Source organism: Silene latifolia, chromosome 2 (assembly GCF_048544455.1).
Source record: "Silene latifolia isolate original U9 population chromosome 2, ASM4854445v1, whole genome shotgun sequence".
In the NCBI taxonomy this organism is placed as follows: Eukaryota; Viridiplantae; Streptophyta; class Magnoliopsida; order Caryophyllales; family Caryophyllaceae; genus Silene; species Silene latifolia.
Genome location: NC_133527.1, coordinates 190,276,952 through 190,284,035, shown reverse-complemented (window position 1 = coordinate 190,284,035; position 7,084 = coordinate 190,276,952). Strand labels below are relative to the sequence as shown.

At 35.7% G+C, this 7,084-nt stretch overlaps 2 long non-coding RNA genes across 2 annotated transcripts; both read left to right on the top strand.

Moving 5' to 3' along the window:
- The first annotated feature begins 1,738 nt into the window (after positions 1 to 1,738).
- LOC141644003 (uncharacterized) lies at positions 1,739 to 3,700 on the top strand. Its single transcript, XR_012543820.1, has 4 exons — positions 1,739 to 1,753; positions 1,900 to 1,985; positions 2,233 to 3,147; positions 3,525 to 3,700. It is a non-coding gene; the product is annotated as an uncharacterized LOC141644003 (long non-coding RNA).
- A 1,758-nt stretch (positions 3,701 to 5,458) lies between these two features.
- LOC141644002 (uncharacterized) lies at positions 5,459 to 7,057 on the top strand. The gene is made up of 2 exons (XR_012543819.1): positions 5,459 to 6,708; positions 6,919 to 7,057. It is a non-coding gene; the product is annotated as an uncharacterized LOC141644002 (long non-coding RNA).
- Positions 7,058 to 7,084: the final 27 nt, after the last annotated feature.

The following is a 7,084-nucleotide window of genomic DNA, read 5'->3' as shown; positions in this document are numbered from 1 at the left end:
TTTAGAGCCGTGTCGTTGTTTGTCGGGCCTACCCGAACGTGACCCGTGTTCACCCACAATTAGAGAGTCTGAAAAGTTAAACGAGACTCAGTACTACTTCCTCCATTCAACTCCACTCTACCATATTTCCTTTTTCATCCATTCAACTCCACTCTACCTATTTCCTAAAAAAGAATGACAAATGACCATTTTGTCCTCCTACCTCATTATTTATTTACAATATTTGCCACTCATACCCCACTACTTTTACATCAAACTCCACCCTTTTCCACTCATACCCCACTTATTTACACCATACCTTATTACTTATTTACAATATATTCCACCCAACCCCACCCTTCTTAATATTTATGCAAAACACAAATAGGTAAAGTGGAGTTGAATGGAGGAAGTATTTAATAATGTTATGTCGCTCTCCATGATGGGGAAAGACGGTAGGAAAGATGAATGATAAGAAATGAGAGGAGACCCACCACGTGATTGATAGATTCATAGATAAGCTTTAGCAAGATGATAAAAGACAGATAAGTGGAAAATGAAGTTTGTGGAAGAAATATAACTGACGAAATAAAAGGGCATTGAAGCATTAATTAAAATAATAATTACTCAGCTGTATGTCTGAAGTAGATGGCCAGTTGTAGGGCAGAGTACGGATCGGGTATCCGATCCAAAGTGCTAGTTCGGATCGGATATCCATATCAAAAATCCTGAAATTAGATATTCAATATCCAAACCAAATATTTTGGATATTCAATGTTCGGGTATCCAAAATAATCGGATCGGATGCGGATATCCATACTTTTGAATTTACTTTAAAATTAAGTTTGAAACACGATTATATTCATAGTCTTATATGATGATTTTCTTTAGTATTCTTACTCCAATGTTTTCGACATAAAATTTAAGTACCACTTAATTATTTCTCTAATATTTTAAACATTAATTAAGTTGTTGTATCAAATAAAATTTTATTTTCTCGAAATTATACTAGAAAAATATAGTTTCGGATCGGATCGGATATCCAATTATTTTAATTCTAATATCCATATCCAAACCAAAACCAAAGATTTCGGATCAGATATCCAAACCAAACTTAATTTTCGGATCGGATATCCAAAAGTTCGGATCAGATTCAGATCGGATATCGGATCAATTTGAATAATCGGATTTTTTGCTCAGCCCTAGCCAGTTGCCACGTCTCCATGTAAAAGATTTATCATGATACGGTTAGTCTTCTTTGGCATTCAAGCATTAATTAAAATAAGAATCTACTTTAATAATAAAATGAGTTGATATATCACAAATTCTTATTAATGACGGACAAAATCTATCACGTAGCATTCCTACTATTAGAGGTAAACATGTTTATTAGAATCGGAGAGGGAGAATTGCATAGTAGTAACTGTCGTATTATTGATATTGTTCGTTCGTACTTCTAATTATATTGTACTACCGAAGATCACATAATATCTAACCTGCAAATATATCGTTTATCTAGAAAATCACAATATTATTGTTTACCATATATCACAATACCGTATGATGTTCATCTCTCATTAACATTCATAACATTAATTTAGTGGGAGACGGTCTCCCAGGAGACCTACTGATACGTATATTGTCATGATCAAAGTTGACCTCGTTTGACCGTTAAATATATTCTTGCAGGAATTTTCACTTCCTGAAACACAAATCGGTCTGCATCCTGATTCCGGTGCATCCTATTACCTTCCCCGTTTACCCGGTTATCTTGGTGAGCTATATAACGTAACATAAATATCGTTTTAAACTTTTAATTTGTTTATCGATTATATATCGTAATTACAATTTACAAATATCTACTGATTTATTACTAACAACTTCAAAAAAATGTTCCGTTTCGGTATTGTAAAATTTCAGGGGAATATTTGGCCTTAACCGGAGACCGTCTCAATGGAACAGAATTACTTGCTTGTGGACTAGCAACTCACTTTGTTCTTGCAAATGTTAGATTCTTCTACGTTTTTTTGCTACATGTTTAATACGGAGTATGTTCTATTGAATTGTTTACGTTTTTAGAAATTTTCCTCACATATTATGGAGAACGTAAACAATACAATGGGACATTGGAAGTACTTTAATTTTGAAGTTGATTTTCATGTTTGACTAAATTCTTAAGACCGTCTTACCTAATTTTTTTTTTCTTTCGGAGATCCGTCCCCAATTTTCTATATGGTATGGTTTTCCTTTCAGAAAATTCCCTTGATTGAGGAGAAGCTTGCACAACTAGAGACTAATGATGAATCAGCTGTACGCCGTCTCCTTGACAATTACAGTGACGATCCAGCACACCTTCACGCGAAAAGTATCCTCAATAGGTATACAAATACACACAACCTGGGGCGAGGCCACTAAGGCCTTCGGTATCGCAGCCGCTACATTCTCTTAAATTAAAAATATGACTTATAGTCAAAAATTTTAAATATGCCATAATATAATACTCCCTCCAATTTCCTTATATCTTCCCTCTTTCCTTTTTCACACAAGTTTGATTATCTTCCCTCTTTCCTTTTTTGGTAAGTTTCATTCATTTTTTATTAATTTCTCTCTCCTAAAAAATCAACAACTCTCATTACTTTATCTATTCTTTATTCATCATTCATTCTTTATTATTTTCTCTCACCTATAAATTTCACAACTTACAATAATTTATTCTACTTTATTCCTTCTTTCTTCCCCTTTCTTAATTTTTGTGCCCAAAAGAAAGGGGAAGATATAAGAAACTTGGAGGGAGTACTTAATTATGGATTTTCTGACTAAACATGGCATTTGTCAACCCATATAATATGTTGGAATACTCAAACGATACGTTGAAACGTGGAAACGATACTTGTCAACCCATATAATATGCATGCATACGTGGAAACGATACGTGGAAATGCAAATAATTATATATTTGTTGATGAGACCATCTATAAATAGCGGGATGAGAAAGAAATCATAGCAAGCAGTGCACAAAATCAAGCAAAGCAAAGAAAATAGTGTTGATCATACAAGTTAAGTCCATTTAGACTTTCTGTGAAAATGACTGCTATTTCATCACTCGACTCTCTCAACCTAAGCTATACTACCCCTATCGGGACTACATTACCTTTTCCCCCATTTCAGGTAATAACTCTTTATCTTATTTTTATTGTCCTCTTCTTTCTCTAAACTTATTTCAAAATCATTGTTTCTTTCTTTCTATATTTAGTGAGAAAAATTTGTAAACCCTACATATACTGGCTATAGAGAGGGTATGGTAACCTTGTCAAGTATATTAAAATAATCATCATCTAATGGTACAAATTTATTTCAATTTTAATTTACATTTAACAATCTTTCTACTAAAAGAATAGGTGAAACTAGAAATTTCCCATCAAATCACTCTAATCTACAAACTTGGCCATTAACATAACTTTGGTTATTCTCAAATGTTGGAATTCACGCTAGTTATTGTGTCAATCAAATAATAGTGTAAATGTTGGTGGTTGGTGTACGTGCAGGAGGCGGGGAATGGCGATGAAGCTTCCGTCCCGGTGTAGCATGCGTTCCTTTCCTCTTTGGCCTTTAGATAATTCCATTGTACCTTTTGTGTGTGTTTTTTTACGCTTTTAAGTCGGTCTATGTACCTTGACATTATCATCATCAATCTTCAATAAAATCTAAAGGCTTTTTTCAACGTCTGCGTATGCTTTATATACTCCCTCCGTCCCGATCATTTGTTGTCCTTTGGTTTTGGCACAAAGACCAAGAAAAGAGGAGGGAGTCAATTATTAAAGGACATGTGGACCAAATTGAGTGTGAATGACCAAATTGTTCATCAAATCTATTCCTAAAATAGAAAGGACAACAAATGACTGAGACACCCAAAAATAGAAAAGGACAATAAATGACCGGGACGGAGGGAGTATATGTTTGTTACGGAGTATTTGTTGTTTGTTTAATTTTTAATTGTTTAATTTTTTTTGTTCGGCTTATTTACAGTCATTGGGTGGGGATGAACAAAATTGGGTAACCGATCCTCTTTGTAACTTAAACCGGAACCGAAATGTTTTAATTTGGGTTTTCGCTTTTTTTTTTTTTTTTTTTTTTTTTTTCATTTTTCAAACTGGAAAGACCATTTACATAAACCCATGCAACATTTACTTCATCTTAGTTTCGGGTCTTCCTCACCAATTATATATATACTTCGTCTACCTTACATTAAACTCGCTCATCAGTCATCACCTTCCGACTTTAGCGAGAGTAATCTGAAATCGTTTTAAGCATACAATATACAAAGTTATATTCCATCCGTCCCGGTCAATTGTTGTCCTTTTCTTTTGACACAAAGATCAATAAATGAGAAATGAGCCAATTATTAAATGACAAGTGGTTCATTGATACAAATGTATGACAACCAAAACAGGATCAAATAAACAGTCTTCCCACATAGTGGTCCATTTATTCCTATGAGACTACATGCTTATCACCATAATAGTCTTCCCAACGGAAGATACGATGTTCATTTGTACGATTAATAAATGATAATAGGTTTGTCGCACTCCCCAAATCAAACAAATAACTCAACTAATGTAGTAGGGTAGTCGAGGTCGAACCACAGGGAGATCAAGTTTGAATACTAGTTTTGTCTTACATTATAAGTTAGCTACGTGAATCAAGAAATTGGTTGATATTAAACTAATTAACTAAATTAATAACTACTAAAAAAAATTAAAGTAAGAAAGCAAGTAATAGAAATGGCAATTCAACAAGAGAAGTGAAAATGAGCAAGAAAAGATTAAGTTGTAAATCAAATGAAAAGGCCTAGAACTCGGTTCTCCCACAACAATTCGTAATTCCACATACTAATTCCCTAGGCTAATCACTCGGGTAGACAAGCAAGGAGGAGATGGCTCTAATTCGCCTAAGACCCCCCTCTCGGGTTCGAAGTAGGACACTAGTACTACCCACCAACCCCCCTCTCGGGTTCGAAGGTAGGAATCCCTAACTCAACACTCAACTACCCCAAAATCATGCACAATTCCGAGGAGGTCAAGAACTTGGTCAAGGTCATTAAGCCCCCATCGTATTCCGGGTCATCCCACTCCCTCTCTCGAGGGTCGATTTCAAACGCTAGTCTAGAGGTACCCTCCCTTGGTTCTCCCTTTCGGTCTCAACCTAGGTTAGCGATAAGACCAAATTCCGGGTACCCAATTCCCAACCTAACCAACTCTCGTTGGTGGACAAGGGTCACAAATCGACATTACCCAAAATCGGTCCATAAGTCAAGTCATTCCTCTAAACTACCCTCACCAATTTCCCCAAATAATTAGCCTTCATGAGATTCAATTAGTGAAATTACTCACGTATCGGTCAAACCGAAAGTCCTAGTAGAAGACTACTCACTAATCATGTTTTTAAAGGCAATAGAGACAATAAAGATGGAATCTTTATGCATAATCATAATGGAAGAATAAATTCTACTACTAATCATGCAATAATCCAACTTAAATTATAAGGAAAGACAATTTAATTCAAGAGACAATGAAGATTAAACTAAAGGCACAAACTTTAACTCAATAAACTCAAAGACTCAATCTTTAACATGAGAAATTCAAAGATTCAATCTTGTAAACAACAATGGTGAATAGAGAAAATATGAACAAGAGAGAGAATAACAACAATCTAACATAAACAATTAAGATAAAACTTGAAAGAAATACAAATGTAAACAAATGAAATCAAGAAGAGAAATTATACCAACTCAATAGCAAAGAAAGGAACTTGGATTGAAATATGGAAGGATTCTTCAATTCCCCAAATACAACCCAAAATTACTAATTGTAAACTAATGAAAAGAGAAGAACTTGAATGAACAAAAGAAGAATTAAACTAATAATTAAAGAAAGATAACAACTTTTTATTGAATAAAAATAAGAGAGGAAATATGAGGGTTTTACAATATTGAGAGAGAATAAGATGAACTAGTCTAATTTCAAAGGTAGTAATTGTAATGGGGTTGTGTAAAGTAATGGGTGTGTTTTTTTATATTAGTGGTCCAATGATAATTCTAATAATAATAATAATTAATAATAATATTAATAATAATAATGATACTAACAGTCATCCTAAATGACGACCAAAACCCAAAAGACAAAAGGGATTTTGGGGAATAATTATACACAAAGCAAAGAACAACTAAATCAGCGAAGTGTAAAACAAAACGAATCACGTAGCAAGGGATGCCCAGCCGGGTGGCCGTCCGTCGGTGAAGTCACCGGCTGGGAACTCTCTGGAAAACTTGAGGAATTTTGGTGGTATTCCCAGCCGGGATGTGGGGCGGCAGACGGTGCCCCGTCTGGGAGTACAATTTGATGCGAATTGATATTGCGAGCCGGTTGGCCGGCCACCGGTGCTAAGGCCGGCAGGGAGTTTTCTGCTAATGAAGGTGAAAACATATGTATTCCCAGCCGGTAGGGGAGTCGTCGGTCGGTTGACCGGCTGGGAAACAATTGTTTCCAATTAATGATGTTGATGGCGGAAATTGGGCAGCCATGGTTGACTGGGGATGATGGTGCTGCTGGTGATTTGAATTGGTGATGAGGAGTGGTGGTTTCATTGGTGAAGATGAAGAGCGACAATGGTGATATTCGAAAATGGCGGTGGTGGTGTCGGGTTGCTGATGGTGAATTGCATGTGGATATGGTGATGAATGATGGTGAAGGAAATGGCAAGTAGGATTATTGTGATTGAACTGAGCATTAATGGTGGTGGTGGCTGTTGAAGATGATACAGGTGGTGGTCGTGATGGTGATGCAGGGGATATGTGGATTGTCGGAGTTAAGCCGAGGATGGTGGTACGAATTATGGTGTGAATTGGTGAGTTGCGGTGGTGCTGAGTTAAAAATGGTGAAGGTGATGAATGAATGAAGCTTGGCTTGTTCAATTGGTAGTTTGGCAATGGTGAAACATGATGAATTAGTTGATAATTGCCATTGTCATTGAAGTTGCAGAGAAACAAAGGAGCAGTAAGAATGTATGAATATTTGGTTTTCGTAGAGTGTTGGGTCAACTTTGACTT